The following is a 17,646-nucleotide window of genomic DNA, read 5'->3' as shown; positions in this document are numbered from 1 at the left end:
TAATTTCAGCAAATTATTACATGAAAGACAATAATTATCAGATCTGTGCAAATGTTCTGCATGACCAGAAAAACTGGAAAACATGGTAATAAATGTGAGGCCAAAACTTGCAATCCCTATGCTGCTTTTTACTTAGGCAAAAGTCCCAAACCAAATGATAAAATTCTGAAATTGAATGAACTTGGGGAAAATATTTTGTTTTTAAATTTAGCAGAATGTGTATATTTTTTTGAGGGGAAGGGGTGAACACTGATTTGGTGAATTACAGACACCTAATCTAGAGGAGAAAACACTTAACATTTGTCTGAACATCATAGTATTAAATACATGCATAACACACAATAGGAGGACAAGGCAAGTGAGTCTTGCTTATAAATGCACTAATTAAGAAAAGCAGAAACAATAGTCCTCAGTCTCTGACTTTTATTAAATTTCCATTCACATACCTGCTGATAAATTTGAACAGAAGGCAGAGTATGCTCAAAGTTGTTTTGAAGCTACTTTGTTTAGTTTCTCCTGTGCATTTTTCCTATTGTTTAATCACGTACCCCACTTTCCTCCACACAGTTCCTTCCTTAGCTCTTCTTTAGTATGTGAGAAAGAGGATCATAGTAATATAGGTTTAATGGTAACCCCTTTGGGAGTGCACAAGTGCTCTACCTATTTATTATTTTTCTTATTTAAAATATTAAAAGCATCATATACATTTTAAATATATATCCATCTGGTATCTAAGTGTAAGGCAACAACCAGGAAACCTACAGTTTTCAAAGCCAAAAATTTCTTTGTCTAGGTAACTGAACTAGTCAAAGGATCTTTGGCCTTGGAATACATAGGTTTCCTGCAGGTTTTTGTCTTGCTTTTGGAGATGCATTTAAATAAAACTTTATTAGACCCATGTCGTGGTCATGATCTGTTATAGTTAAGGTTCCATAACAGTTTCTATTACAATCCTCTGTCTGATGCTCATGGGTTTTTGAAACCTTCACCATTCAGGCTGAAAAATTTCTATGCTTTGTTTTTGCCTTGAGATGCATTTTAATGGAAAGCTTAAACAAAAACAATTGTGCCATGTGTGAGTGACAGGAAAATGAATGCATACACACTTTTCTCTTTTTATTAAATAATTGTAGCTCACCTTTTTCTGAATAGCCCAACAGTTGACATTGGATGATCCTTTCCCCCCCAGCTGCTGAATTGTATACAAAGAGCATAGCAAGAAGGTCCTGAATTCTGTACCTACTGCTTCCTTAATATTTTAAGTATTTTATCAACCTTATTTAATGTAGCCACTCCTTAGAAGAGATGCATAAAGGTGGGAGGAAGGATCATTTTGTTATTAAGGCAATGGAGCAGGCTTAGAATGGGATGCACAGAAGCCAGCAAGCTGATCAGGAAGCTGCCAACCCCAGAGTTGATATCCAGGGCTAGTTCTTAAGGCCAAGATTCACAAAGGTACTTACTTTTGTGCCTAACTCCTATTGATCTGGGCTTTAGCCACCTGACTGATGCGCCAGAGAGGTACATATTTCTGCTTGAGATTCTCAGGTGTGAATTATCTCTTGGAGTTAGGTTCTAAACCCAGACTTTTAACCCATTATAGCCAATAGCCCTGTGGCTATTTATGGTACCTGGCTGTCTCTTAATGGGAGACTGGTGACAGAATACCTAGTATGGGAATTCCGCTGGCGATTTGACTTGTTGAGGCCTCACTCTTAGATAGCTTTGCATGTGCCCTCTGGAGGCAATTTAGGTACCTAAAGATTTAGGCAAAAGATGAGTGATGGCTTTGAGACTGTCATTAGCACTAATAGTGGACTTAGCTACCTAAATACATTTGTGTAATCAGCCCAAAATTCTTCAGGGAAGAGTCTCTCTCTTACTCCCTCTTAGCACAGTGTCTAAAATGGTGTCTCAATATTGGTTGCAGCCACAGGATGCTGCCATAATACAGATCAAGACTCCTATTTTGCTGAGCAGGTTAATGTGAGGCACAGAAATGGGGAAGGTCTTAGATGGCAGAGCAGAGAGCTTTCAGCCCCAGTTCAGCAAAGCACTTAAGCATGTGCCCAAAGTTAAGCCTGCACATAAAGGTGTTGCTGAACAGGGAGGGAGTTAAGCATGTTTTTAAGGCTTCTAGTCATGAAAACACTAAGCATGTGTTTAAGTCCATTCCTGTTCAGGACAGCACTTAAGCATGAACTAAAAACCTACTGACTTTAACGAGACTTCAATATGTTCTTAATGTTAACTTTACTTAGATGTGGTTTTGAATAGTAATGCTTTCCTGAAGCAAGATCTTAAAGTGAACACTTCAGCACATTGTACATAACTGAAAACAAGGGGTTACTGTGAAAGCTATGATACAGTCTTAACTTCAGCAGTCATGGGGATGATTTTTTCGTTTCATAAAGTGGACGAAGCAACCAGGGGAATAGCCAATAGACGGGATTCTGGTCAACAGGGAGGACTTTGTTGTGAATCTGAACATGAAAGGCAATTTGGGTTAAAGTGTTTATGAAATAATTCATGATCCTAAGGGAAGGAAGAAGTGAAAGCAATAGAAAAAGGAACACATATTTCAAAAAAGCAGACTTTAACAAACAGAGAACTAGTAGGTAAGGTCCCATGTGAAGAGAATCTAAGGGTTAAAGGAGTTCAGGAGGGTTGGCAGTTTCTCATGGAGACTATATTAAAGGCAAAATTGCAAACTATCCCAAAGAAAAGGAAAGATAGGAAGAACAGAAAGAGGTGAATATGGCTCCATCAGGAACTCATTAATGACCTGAAAATTCAAAAAGTTGAAATACAGACACATAATTCAGAAGAAATACAAAAAAAATAGCACAACCATATAGGGACAACTAAGAGGGACAGCCTCAGAAAGGCTAAGCCACACAATGAGTTACACCTAGAAAGGGACATAAAAGACACAAAGAGGTTCTTTAAATATATTAAGAGCAAGAGGAAAATGAAGAAAAGTGTTGCTCCTCTGCTTAGGGGAGGAAGGAGAGCGAACAACATCAAAAAGATTGCGTGTTTCCAGTCCTACATTTCTATGATTTAATGGACCTCACTAGGTCATCTAGTCCAGGCTCTGCACTGAGGCCTATTTTGCTTCAATCTTCACTAAAAAAGTTAATTGTTACCAGATACAACACAATATTAATAAAAAAGGGAAGTAATGCAAACCAACATAGGGAAAGAACAGATTGAAGAATATTTAGATAAATTTAATGTATTCAGGTTAGCAGGACCCGATGAAATTCATCACAGAGTACTTTAAAGAATTAATCTTGAAATTGTTAGCAACTCTCTTTGATAACTCATGGATGATGTGTGAGGTCCTAGAGAATTGGAGAAGGACAAAGAAAGTACCTATCTTTACAAAGGGGAACAATGAGGACTTGTAGAACAGTCAGCCTGAAAAGATATTGGAACAAATTATTAAACAATCAATTTGTAAGCACTTAGGTTTGCTTGGCAAATCCATGCTGGGTATGCCCTTATAACCCTATTACCTTCTAATTTATTACTTTGACAAGCTTACTGATCTAGTGGATTGGGGAGGCAGTAGATGTGATATATCAACTTTTAGTGAGGCTTTTGATACAGTCCCACATGACATTCTCATAAACAATCTAGGGAAATGCGGTCTAGATGAAATTACTGTGTGAGGAACTGGTTAAGACTGTACTCAGTTATCAATGATTTGCTCTCAAACTGAGTGGGATCCTGCAGGGTCTGTCCTGGGTCCGGTACTAGTCAACATTTTCATTAATGATTTGGATAATGAAGTGAAGCATATGCTTATAAAATTTGTGGATGACGACAAGCTGGGAGGGACTATAAACACTTTGGAGGACAGGATTAGAATTAAAAGTCATCTGGACAATTCAGAGAATTGGTCTGAAGTCAAAAAGATGAAATTGACTAAAGTGTATTAAGAACTATGTTTGGAAATGCACTACTACAAAATGGGGAATAACTGGCCACGTGATAGTGCTGCTGAAAAGAATCTGGGGGTTATAGAAGATCACAAACTGAGTAGTCTGTGTAATTCATTTGTGGAAAGAAGTTAATATAATTCTAGGGTGTATTAACAGGTGTATCGTAAGTAAGATACAGGAGGTAACTGTCCCATTTTACTTATCACTGATGAGGCCTCATTTGGGGTCTTGTGTCCACTTCTGAGAATCATGCTTCAGGAAAGGTGTAGGTAAATTGGAGTGAGTCCAGAGGTACTGCAATAAAAATAATAAAAGGTTTAGAAAAACTGATCTCTGAGGAAAGATTTAAAAAACTGGACATCTTTAGTCTTGGGAAAAGAAGCATGAGGGGGCACCAGATAAGTATTCAAATATGTTAAGACTGTTATAAAGAGGGTGATAATCGGTTGTCCATTGCAAGTGTGGCAAGGAGTAATCTGCTTAATCTGCAACAAGAAAGATTTATTTTAGATTTCTAACTAGAAGGTCAGTTTAACTTTTGGAATAGGCTTTCAAGGGAGGCTGTTGAAATCCCCATCATTAGAGGTTTTTAAGAAGAGGTTGGACAAACACCTGTCAAGGCTCATCTGTTTACTATGTCCTGACTCGATGATCTCTCAACATCCCTTCCAGCCCTACATTTCTATAATTACCTTCTCTTCTGTTCAATACAGGTGTGTACATATGTATACACCCATACAACAAGGAGTCTGGTGGAACCTTAAAGACTAACAGATTTATTTGGGCATAAGCTTTTGTGGGTAAAACACCACTCTTTCCCCATATCTACTCTAGCGACACCATCAGAGGACCCAACCACATCAGCCACACCATCAGAGGCTCATTCACCTGCACATCTACTAATGTTATACATGCCATCATGTGCCAGCAATGCTCCTCTGTCATGTACATTGGCCAAACTGGACAGTCCCTAAGTAAAAGAATAAATGGACACAAATCGGACATTGGGAATGGTAACATACAAAAGCCAGTAGGAGAACACTTCGAACTTCCTGGACATTCTGTAACAGATTTAGAAGTAGCTATACTTGAACAAAAAACATTCAGAAACAGACTTCAAAAAGAAACAGCAGAACTGAAATTCATTTGCAAATTTAACACCATTAATTTGGGCTTGAATAGGGACTGGGAGTGGCTGGTTCATTACAAAAGCAGCTTTGCCTCTCCTTGAATTGACACCGTCTCATCTATTATTGGAAGTGGACTACATCCACCCTGATCAAATTGGCCCTGTCAACACTGGTTCTCCACTTGTAAGGTAACTAACTCCCTTCCCTCCACTCCCAGCCTTCCCATTATATAATGCCTGCATCTGTAATTTTCACTTCATGCATCTGAAGAAGTGGTGGGTTACCCACAAAAGCTTGTGCCCAAATAAATCTGTTAGTCATTAAGGTGCCACCAGACTCCTTGTTGTTTTTGTGGATACGGACTAACACGGCTACCCCGGCACTATACACACATAATTATTTTCATTTATAAGGTAATATAATGCTGAAGATGCAAATTGAAACCCAAATGTGGTGATCATACCAATGTTAACTCACTCACATAGCACATACTGAAAAATTGTATGGTGAAGCTTAACTGCCTAATTAGTATTTAATTTTTAAATATTGCCTTTTTTCAATGTAAATGAAAAATACATTTAGTGTCAGGTTAACTGTACCTGTATCCTCCTCCCCTTCAAGGTCCATTCCAGATGTTCCCCATCAGGTGTCATGCTGTCTCCTGTCTCTGGGTAGGAACCCTTGTCACACTCCTTTTCTGACCTGGGGTAGAAATTAAGGCTGCTCATCTACCTGCCTTACACTATTATATCCCTTGCAAGCCAGTATGCTTTCTATCTGAGGACTATGAATTATGTATTTGCAGCAGCTGGAAGTTACCATATATCTCTTTCTAAGCAAGCACATTTATTCTTAAGGTAAAAACATTACAGAGGAAAACATATATTTAAAAAGTTCCTATATGCATGCTAAAAGCTTACCAGAGGTCATCCATCTGTTTTATGGGGCTCTAGTGGGTCAGAGTCATTCCAACTCTTCTGCAACAGCATTTACCCACCATCTCAATAGACAGAAGCTCCTGTCCATTTGCTGGATCAGAAAGAAGACCCTGACTCAGTTTAAATACTGCCTATTTATATAAAAAGTGTTCTGTTTGGTTTCTGGGGAGGGCAATTTTAAACCTGTATATGTTAGCTTCCCTAAGGAGTGGTACTTCTCTGGAGGTGTTTATAACCTAAACAGCTCCCACTGTTCTTAGTTCCTGTAAGAGCAATGATAGCCATTCTCATGGAGTAAGACACAATCCTACATAAACCATGAAATTGTGTTCCCAGTATAGTCCTCAAAAGGTATTGCATAAGATTGCAGTATCTGTCACATTTAGTGGTAACTTTTGTCTGATAATAAGTATTGATTAACTTCTATAGCTGTAGAGATCTCTGTTCTCTAGTCACTGTCCTCAGAAATCTATTGCTAGATCCACATTTGCCTGCTGATACAAGCATCATGTGGGTTTATTTCCAGCAGTCATCTTCAGATGGACATAATTTCCTTACATGACTCAGACTTAAAGGACAGAAAGGACCTAGTCTGACCTCCTGACATCATAGGCCCCAGAACTCACCTACCCACTCCTTTAATAGACCCATAACATCTAGCTGATTTATCAAAGTCCTCAAATCTTGATTTAAATGCTTCCAATTACAGAGAATGCGCCATTTACTCTAGTTCTAACCAGCAAGTGACCTCAAGCATCTTTGCCAATCTGACCTGGGGTAAAATTACCTCCTGATACCCTTCTTGGGGGGGGGGGGGGTGAGTGTGTGTGTGTTTTGTGTCTCGAGATGGCAGATCCAGAGGAAAAAAATCCCATTCAAATATTCCACATCTTTTGATAACAAAACACCTGCCAGTGATCAATAGGTTAGTTGCTTGAAATATTGAGGACAAAGGCATTCCATACAGATCCATTCAGCTGATGCCCAAAGTCTACACTGGCGTAATGTAGGAAGAAATTACTGTTACCCTCTTGCAGGAAGATTTCTTGGATTGCTGACCTTTTGTTGTAAAGGAAACAGATCTGGAATCAAACAAGATTCTTCAGATCCAGTCACAGCTGTTGGTCCTGAAGACTGAGTCCCCACATGTATTATCTCAGCAATGCATGTGAATCCCAGTCCTCTTGATCCAATAGCACCTTTGAATGAGAAGGGTTTTGGCCCTAGCCTGCCCTTGCCCTACTGAATTATTTGGAACCAACAGGTGCACAAATGTGAGCCCTTCAAAACCCAGGAAACCATTCTGTGCTTGACAATGACATTGTGTTGATGGGGATCAAGATCTAATAATTCATAGGATATAAACCTCATCTGCGTAAGACCATAGTAATGACTGCAAAGTGTGGTTGGATGTAGGGGGTGCAATTGATTTATTCGGGATGGCTCCAGTGCATAAACCAACATGGAATAGCACATTTCTCCCCTACGCAAACCTGAAGCTGTTTCCCCTCTCCACTGCATGTGCATACAATAATATACGGATTATTTGACCCTTCTTTCAATGACCTGCTCCAAGATCAACCTGATTGTTCCTCTTTACCTAGACCAAAGTTAGTTTATTTAAATACCTTTTCCTCAACTGTGCAAGGAGGGTCCTACACAGCCTGCATGCAGCTCCAATGCAGTAGTTAAGTACCGTGGATGTCCTTGTGCAGTGGACCATGGATAAATTTTACAAACTCGGAATTACAATAAAAAAAAATCAAACCTATACAAGGTGCTTGAATTCACATCCTTTGCCATGTTCAGATTACGCATGTGTACTTACATTTTATAGTAGTAGTACTTATCTCTTTCATTGTTTTTCTAATAACAGTCCTTTTATAGAACTAAAATATTATATAAACGTCAAATTTCATGTTATTTCCATCATTCAGGAACTGACCTGCTTTGAGAAGATCAACACTCATTTTTGTCCTGTAAATAGTTCCAATTTAAAACAAACGGATACAAATAGGGTTGTTTATATACTTAGTTTACTACTGTATTCAGTTGTATGTGAGTTTCTGTGGAACCAGAATAAACACCCCTAATTCATTCTGAAGGCCCAACTTTGATTCCCCTCACTGTGGCATAGTACATTGCAGCACAAATCTAGCTGTATATTTGGCACTGGGTGTGAAACTTAATGAATAGGAAACTCCTAAATGATTATATTCTAATGGAACAGTATGCCCAGGCAATCTTTATTCTAAATACCATCCCTTGTGCACATCCTCAAAAATCCTGTATTTAGGGGGGATGAGTAACACACCAGAGAGAATAGAAACTTTGTAGACTTAGTGAAAAGTCAGTTTGTTTTTGATAACTTTGGAAAGGAAAGCAGATAATATCATTAACCTAAATCAAGTGCACATTCAAGAAATCCAGGGGGTGGAAATTACAGCAGAAAACTGAGTCTCCCTTGATTTTATTTTTATCTTTTATCCCAATGCATTAGACCCTTAAAAGACGAGTGTGCTAGATTTACAGAATACTATATATTTTATATTTTTAAATTAATGGAGGATATTAAAAATGGGGCTTTAGGTAATGTTTTTAATGTTCAGCTCTATCTATCTGACACATTGGGCTGGAGCCATGGGAAAATTGCAAATTAAATGGAGCCACAAGATATGCAAACCCCAGTGTCTGGAAGAGACTAATCACTTGGGTAGGCCTTTTTGCATGCTCTGACCCAAATAGCTTATTTTCCCCTTTTGATTCAGAACACAGGAGAAGTTATTTGCTATTTGCAGATCAGGTTATTTGGGTCAGAGCACTGGAAAAGGCCTAAAATATCTAAATGGTGTGGCTTTCGCATCAGCTCAGTTCACTTCACTGCTGCTCCACATTACAATGTCAGTGACCTGTATTACCTTCCTGACGGTAACATAGCAAAAATCTATTCAGATCCAAATGTGGCTAGAATAAATGCATATATAGAAAAAAAATTCCTTTTTGTCAAATAGCATTATAACAATAGTTGCTGAAGAGAATGTGGTGAATGTAATATGTGGATTTTTTTATAAGCTATTTGGTGCACGGTTTCTTAGTTGCAGAAATAATTCAGATATTAGCTTGGATGTAAGAACTTGTATGTGGAATGAAAACTGGCTAAAGGCTACAGCACACAAAGGATGATGATAGCAATACATGGTATCTAGTTGAGGGCTGTAGGAATCACTGTTAAGTCCAGTCTTACTTAACATCTAGGAAAGTTGCAGACACCAGAGAAGACAGATGAATAGAAAGGGACACAGAGATTAGAAATATAGGAAGGGAATACCTGAATGAGATTCAGCTGGAAGAACTGCAGGTCAGTACATGTGGGAAAAATAATTGAAACAAAGATAATAAATAGAGAAACCTGGAAAAGAGCAACACTAAGACTATGGCTACACTAGAAATGCTTACTATACTGGCAAAACACTCATAGCACGATGGCAACTATACGGTGTGTTCCATGTCTGAAGTTAATGATTTGAGATTGTCATATCAGACTCAATTGGAATGATTTAATCAAAATTATCATTAGTACAATAATGATGATTAGTAGTAGTAGTACAGAACTATGCAGAAGAAATAGATAAATTAACCCCTTAATGTGATAAAAGCTGGCTTTGTGTCTCTTCACTTTATCGGGTGGAATGCAGCACTTTTAGTCCCTAACTAAGTTGCAACACCTGTGTCGTCATATAGGGGTTTTTAAACAAAGAAACCTCTTTGAAAAAAGAAACATGTTCTGATGTTGTTTTTATATATTCTGTTTACCTGATTTATGTGTGAAGACAATTATTTACAGCTGCAAAGACTAACAATTCTTCAAGAGAAGATCTTTCAGTGCATGCGTCTTTCCCCGTTGATTCACTAACAGGAAACATCTGCTCTAACAGTCATCCCTCATCAGTTTCCCAGGTTTATATTTGCCTATATATATTAAGGGGATGTTTTCCAATAATAACTGGAGTTTTATAGACCTGAAGACTCCAAAGATTATTAAAAAGTCTAATGCCCAGAATTCCTGATTAGGGTTACTTAGTGGTCAAGGACCAGTGTTCTGGGCCTTAGAATTCAACATAATCCTTGTTAATACCATAAAGCTTCTAAATAATTATCTATTAATGAAATATACAGAGAGAAAAGGTTATAAGGGTTAATGTTTACTAATAGATATTAACATCTGCAAAGCTGCTCTTTCTATAGGTAAAATAAAACTATCCCACACAAGTCAAACAAGCCAGAACCAGTAAAAGAGCAGATTTGCAGGCTTAACTGTGTCTAGCCTAAGGAACATTGCTGGCACAGAGATGTCAGCCAGAGATCACCCGTTCATGCCCTTGCCTGACATAGCTCTTTTGGAAGAAATCTGTAGACATGGTCACAGGGGCGATGGTCAAATCAGGAAGGCCAAATAACACCTGAAGTTGCAGCTAGCAAGAGATGTTAAGAGTAACAAGAAGGGTTTCTTCAGGTATGTTAGAAACAAGAAGAAAGTCAAGGAAAGTGTGGGCCCTTTACTGAATGAGGGAGGCAATATAATGACAGAGGATGTGGAAAAAGGAAATGTACTCAATGCTTTTTTTTTGCCTCTGTCTTCACAAACAAGGTCAGTTCCCAGACTACTGCACTTGGCAGCAAAGCATGGGGAGGAGGTGACCAGCCCTCTGTGGAGAAAGAAGTGGTTCGAGACTATTTAGAAGAGCTGGACGAGCACAAGTCCATGGGGCTCGATATGCTGCATCCAAGAGTGCTAAAGGAGTTGGCGGATGTGATTGTGGAGTCATTGGCCATTACCTTTGAAAATTCATGGCGATCGGGGGAGTTCCCAGACAACTGGAAAAAGGCTAATGTAGGGCACGTCTTTAAAAAACGGAAGGAGCCTCACCTCAGTCCCTGGAAAAATCATGGAGCAGGTCCTCAAGGAATCAATTCGGAAGCACTTTGAGGAAAGGAAAGTGATCAGGAACAGTCAGCATGGATTCACCAAGGGCAAGTCATGTCTGACTAATCTAATTGCCTTCTATGACAAGATAACTGGCTCTGTGGATGAGGGGAAAGCAGTGGATGTGTTGTTCCTTGACTTCAGCAAAGCTTTTGACACTGTCTCCCACTGTTCTTGCCAGCAAGTTAAAGAAGTATGGGCTGGATGAATGGACTATAAGGTGGATAGAAAGCTGGCTAGATTGTCGGGCTCAATGGGTAGTGATCAATGGCTCAATGTCTAGTTGGCAGCCAGTATCAAGTGGAGTGCCCCAAGGGTCAGTCCTCGGGCCGGTTTTGTTCAACATCTTCAATAATGATCTGGAGGATGGTGTGGATTGCACCCTCAGCAAGTTCCCAGATGATACTAAACTGGGATGAGTCATAGATACGCTGAAGGGTAGTGATAGGATACAGAGGGACTTAGACAAATTAGAGGATTGGGCCAAAAGAAATCTGATGAGGTTCAACAAGGACAAGTGCAGAGTCCTGCACTTAGGACAGAAGAATCCCATGCACCACAAAAGACTAGGGATCAAATGGCTAGGCAGCAGTTCTGCAGAAAAGGACCTAGGGGTTACAGTGGATGAGAAGCTGGATATGAGTCAAGTCTGCCATTGTTGCCAAGAAGGCCAATGGCATTTTGTGATGTATAAGTAGAGGCATTGCCATCAGATCAAGGGATGTGATCGTTCCCCTCTATTCGATATTGGTGAGGCCTCATCTGGAGTACTGTGTCCAGTTTTGGGCCCCATATTACAAGAAGGATGTGGAAAAATTGGATAACGTCCAGCAGAGAGCAACAAAAATGATTAGGGGACTGGAACACATGACTTATGAGGAGAGGCTGAGGGAACTGGGATTGTTTAGTCTGCAGAAGAGAAGAATGAGGGGGGATTTGATAGCTGCTTTCAACTACCTGAGAAGGGGTTCCAAAGAGGCTGGATCTAGACTGTTCTCAGTGGTAGCAGATGACAGAACAAGGAGTAATGGTCTCAAGTTGCCGTGGGGGAGGTTTAGGTTGGATATTAGGAAAAACTTTTCCACTAGGAGGGTGGTGAAACACTGGAATGCATTACCTAGGGAGGTGGTGGAATCTCCTTCCTTAGAAGTTTTTAAGGTCAGGCTTGATGAAGCCCTGGCTGGGATGATTTAGCTGGGGATTGGCCTTGCTTTGAGCAAGGGGTTGGACTAGATGACTTCCTGAGGTCCCTTCCAACCCTAATATTCTATGATTCTGTGGTAGAGAACAATTTAGAAAGGCATTTGCAAAGCACTAAAACAGCCAAAATAACAATACAAACCTTGTATGTGCTGAGTTATCTCATCATGGAGTGATAGAGGGGAAACAAGACTTCTCAGGCATCTTTCCGCTGAATCCATTTTGGAGGGTAACAACCACAAGTTTAGCACCAACATCACTGGACTAGCACTCTGGCATTTTCTCTCATAACCCAAGCAAGAAGGCACAGAAAGGGACCCAGGTAGGGAAAAGATCCTTGCTTGGGAACCAATCCCCCAGATAACTGAGGAAATTCCAACCTGGCCAGCCATCCCACTGCTCTTCCCACTAAGTGACTCATCAAAACTCTGTTCCTCCCTTGAGAGGCCTTCTTTCTCTATGTGGCCCTAGCTATGCTCCCACAAGTCCCAACATTAGACTTTGAATACCCCTTCATTGTATAATGTTAGACGTTTGTATATGTCACAGGGTTTACAGACCCCTTGCTGTCCCAGTTGTCAAACAGTTAACAGGGAGACTAGCTACCTCTTCAGCTGTGGCTGATTTTTGGCCCTGTAGTAGCTAGGGAGATAAAAAAGGCTGCAGGTGAAAAGGGTGGATGCCAGAAAGGCAGAGGAACCACTAATAGAGTTCTTCAGCAACAGTCTGAGATGCTGCTTTGGTAGCTAGACCTACAGAAGAAGAGAAACATAGTGTGAGTCTAGGAAATAGCCTACAGAAAAGTGTGGTAGGAAACGGTCTGGGAAAGTAGTGGGTGATGTGGAGAAACTGGTTCCAACTACTATATATAGGGTGCCTTAGAACCTAGAAGAGTGGGTGGGCGTGAGTTCCCCCTACCAACTCCAGGAGAGAGGTTACTGAACCCTGTAGAGCAAAGAAGTCTGAACCCCAAGAGGCTACAGCATGTCAACCTTTTGCTAGAGCTACTAGCCTCTGGCATTACTAGCATTCTTTACCTCCTTAAGAGGGGAGAGAATACAGCTGGAGTCATAGCCAAGAATTACCAGATTCTAGAGTAAACTGATTGGCCAGACAGTGGCACAACTGAGATTAACTAAGTGGGGGAAAAGGGGTTGGCAACAGCTGAAAGCAGCTTCAAGTAATACATTTTCTTGTCTTATCCACTTCTTAACTATGAAACATGTCAGAGTGATACACATGTAAACATGATAAAGAGATTTGACCTTGCATGGAGATATGATTTAGGGTGTCTTCAGAGTGAAAGCACTGCCATTTTTGTGTGGCGAGGATGTAGTCCTTTCTGAGAAAGTGAGAAGATCTTAGCTGGACGAAAAGAGAGGGAAGGTTGGGAAACAAAGATAGGTGTGTAAAGCCAGAGAGAGAGAGATGGAGAGAAAACAACTTTGTGTGAGTAAACAGAGAGAGGGCAGCCAGAGGGATGGAGGGAATCCGGGACTGAGAGGAACCAAGATTAAGTGACAAGACTGAGATAGAACAGACAGACATGCAAAAGAGGGTCCCTGCGGTTTAAGACTGGCTCAAGTCAGTCCATATTTGGTGTGTTTCTGTGCATCGGTGCCTGTTTGTTCCTTATCATCGGAGCAGTTATCTCCTGTCATTGATTCATGTTGTTCAAGAGATCTGGAACAGGATTATCCAAGATCCTGTGGACGTGGTCTAATGTGTTCCCCTTAGAGGAAGCATGACTGGAGAAGCACTTGAGTCTCAAGACTTATTTGGGCATTAGACAGTACCCACTGAAATATGTTGGGAAAGGGGAACCTTGAACTGGGGGAGGAAGGCTGCCAAAATCCAATAACCTATAAGATTATTTCCTGTGCATACAGATAATTTGTTTATGTAACATACTACGAAGTCAAGTAACGTGTGTATATTCAAACTATTATAATTTTTAAAAATTATATGCTTCATTTAATTAATGTTGTAGGCAGGTGGAATCCAGTTTGGTTTGTTCCGGTTTAAATAAAATCCCCTCCTCCCCCCTTGTATTATCTTGACAACAATGTTTAATAACTTTTTATCCTGGTGTAACACCCCTCAGCTCTCCTCCGTGAGGTAATATCCCACCACTGTGATGGACCATTACTATATCTTGGTTGGTGGTTGTGGGACTGGATAACTGTCAGATATATTTCAAATTATAATACAATAAACTCACTGTGAGAGGTCTGTTTACACATTTTAACTGATGACTTTAACCTAGATATTATTCTGAATAGTTTTGAAAATGTGAGGGTTTTTTCTCCCAAGAATATGGTAGGCTTGTCTTTTTTACAATTATAGGGAGAGGCTTTTTATGCTCTCCTGTTATAACAGGCTTGCTGAAGAGTCAAGAATGGGTGTAATATAGGTTCACTTCCCTTCTAATTCACAATATGAGGTCTTTAGGGAAGTGGGTTGTCAGAACACTCCTCTGACACCTGAGATATGTCTCAGGGCTCACTGGGCAGAGTTTCTTATTAGCTTGCCTTTAGCAGTCCACATTAAATAAGAAGAGTACTATATCCAACTGTAAAGTTTTGACAACATGCAATATTTCATTGGTGCGCATGGGTATATTGTATAGGTAACAGCAGGACCTAAAAAGTAAGTCAAACACTGAAGCGGAACAGATTTCAGTAAAACCCATCTACTTCTGGATCAGAGGGTGACAACTAAATGGACTTCTGCCCAATAGCTAGAAAGATGGAGGAATGGGGGAGAGAGTGAATTCTGGCCAAAAAACACAGTGGCAAAGTTCTACTTGTACGAAAAGCTGAAAAGGAATCTTTGGCATTTCATTGTTTCAGAACAACCCATGGTCAAAAGTGTTCTTGCAATTGCCCGCCTAATTTGTGTGAGAATGTATCATGATTTCACATGCAATCTTGACAACTGTGTGTGTCTTTGCAGGTGCACTGTTCTGAAAAATCAGGCCATTATGTCAAAAAACTGCAAAACTCAGTTTTTAAAATCTAATCTGCCTAAATGAGTCCAAAAATAGTTCATGCCAACAAATAACTCTTAAAAAATAAAATAAAATGAAGGTCCTCATTGTTTAATATCTATAATAAATCCTTCTTACTGTCTGTTTATATGATTTGTGATCACGTGCCTTCGGTGGTGTGTGTGTATGTATGTTTAAAAAAAAAAATGGCCAGCTCTCTCACATACAGTACAACTAGGAAAAACCAATAGTCAGGATTAACATGACAGTGTTCTTTAGTGGCCTCAGTTGCTGGCTTAGTCAACTCTTCAAGTTGTCAATATGCCAGATATTTGTGTGTAGTGTACCCATTAAACATTTTAATCAAGAAAAACTACTGTAATAGCACCAAAATTGGGCATATAATTAAAACAGCTAAAAATCATATTTTCTTTCATGTAATTGTACTAATTCTCTAATAAATTTCATAAAGTTGACTTCTAATTCTACTTTGGCACCCTGACAAAAGAACAGAATTCTTTGCAAGTGTTTGCTTAATTTCCATTTTTCAAAGCTAATTTCAATTTTTATTGCTTCATTTTGAATATACTGATTAAAGTAATATTAAGGTTTGCAAAGCTTTGCCAAAGAAAATGAAAGAACGAAATTATGCATATTTAATTAGATACAGTTCTTATTTATGCACAACTTATTCTTAAGGTTGAATTCTTATCAAGTAAACTCTAAATCACTCCATAGTTCATTAGTCAACCCTTTGGGGAAAAAAAAAACACTAATATTTTAAACCTGTTCCAATAAAGTATGTTGATACTTCATTTAAAAAAAATCCAGGAAATTTATTTATTTAAAAATAAAAATGAAAAACCCTGCCACAGGAGGACACTACAATCTAAAAATGTATTTTGACACTTTAGGTTGACAAGAAAAATCAAATCAGTTTAGATAGTTGATTTATGGAAAAAGAGGCAAGTATATAAATCCTATATGGGGAGGTGGAGTTATTTTACAGATGAATTAGTAGAGATTAACTATTGAAATTCCTGAAGATTAATCTCAATTAAAAACAGCTTTTTTTCTGTTTTTTCTGTGGGAGTGGCTGCTGTTCCCCCTTTTTTTTTTTTCTTCTGGGTTTGCTTAAATGATTCAGCAAAGTACTTAAGCATATGTGGAACTTTAATCATGTGAGCAATGGGACTAATATGTTTAATATCCTGCACATACTTTGTTGGATAAGGTTGACAACATTCAGCCCCTTGCTGATTAAACCTTAAATGATCAAATCATTTAAAATTGAGTGTCATGTGTTCCTAATTACATCCACAAAAAGTGCTACATTGCAGTTTAACAGTGAGCAGCAGGATGACATAACCAAACACAAGACTAATAATTTTAAATTGCAAAATGAAATATGGATCTGTTATAACTGCAGAAGTCAAATTTTGAGCTTATTCTTGCTTATTCTTCAGCAACATTCATAAAACCATGCATTCCATTCACTGTAATAGCTGTGTATAAAGTATTAGTTAAGACTCAACATAGTTATCTGTGAATATAGAGACTAAGAGCCTTTTGATTTGCCTACCTGCTGTAAGATGACAGCTTTCAGAAGACATCAGCATTGTTGTGTAACATGGAGGTCCTAGAAACTAAATTTAGATAAAGAAAAACACTTAAGGCAAGGGACTTAACCATAGATTTCCCTGAACTGGCTAGAGAAGACAATAAGGAATTCCAGGGAAACCTTAGAAATTAGGTTATGAGTAGCACAACACAATGGCAGCTGCAATTCATTGTTAATAGACACTTGAAGGAGGAAGCTGAACTATACATTATGGGGTTCTAAATTAACTATTTGGCAAAGAACTGGGCATCATTGTAGACTGCTCATCCAGAACATCGGTTCAATGGATATCAGGGGTCAAGCAACATGTTGTGATGTATTAAAAACAGGGTAAAAACAATATTGAAAATATGTTTTTATAAAAGTCAGTGGTATGCTTCACCTGAAATACTGAGTTCAGTTCTGGTCACCCTATTTCATAAAAGGAATAGCAAAAATAAAGGACTCTAGAGAGAGATGACAAAATTATTAGAAGCCCGGAAATATTTCCATATGAGGAGATACTAAAAAGGTTAGGATTGCTTAGTTTGAAGAGAAGACATCATAGAGGTGAATGTCTAACAGAAAAGGAAAATCAGTGTGTATGAACACTTGCTTAAGAGGTTTCCTAAATTGGGGCCTTAATGTTCTGAACCATGATTTTTAATTTGGTCACTGAAATTTAAGAGGAAACAACTTTATCAACATTGGTCAGAGACTCATAAGCAACGGTACTTGTCCACCTTTGTAAAGCTGCTAGATCTGTGGCTGAAAAGTACTATATAAATCCTAGATAAAATTTATTATAGTTGATCACAGCTTAAGCTATTGAGTCATTAATTTTGCTAAGGGGGG

The 17,646-nt window shown here is 39.0% G+C and overlaps 1 long non-coding RNA gene across 1 annotated transcript; it reads right to left on the bottom strand.

Annotated features, from left to right (window-relative positions):
* Nucleotides 1–4,160: 4,160 nt before the first annotated feature.
* LOC140909960 (uncharacterized) lies at nt 4,161–16,829 on the bottom strand. The gene is made up of 3 exons (XR_012158389.1): nt 16,774–16,829; nt 5,680–5,782; nt 4,161–4,244 (listed from the first exon to the last, which is right to left on the bottom strand). It is a non-coding gene; the product is annotated as an uncharacterized lncRNA (long non-coding RNA).
* Nucleotides 16,830–17,646: the final 817 nt, after the last annotated feature.

This window comes from Lepidochelys kempii, chromosome 4 (assembly GCF_965140265.1).
Source record: "Lepidochelys kempii isolate rLepKem1 chromosome 4, rLepKem1.hap2, whole genome shotgun sequence".
Classification (NCBI taxonomy): Eukaryota; Metazoa; Chordata; order Testudines; family Cheloniidae; genus Lepidochelys; species Lepidochelys kempii.
This window is presented reverse-complemented; position numbering and strand designations above follow the sequence as displayed.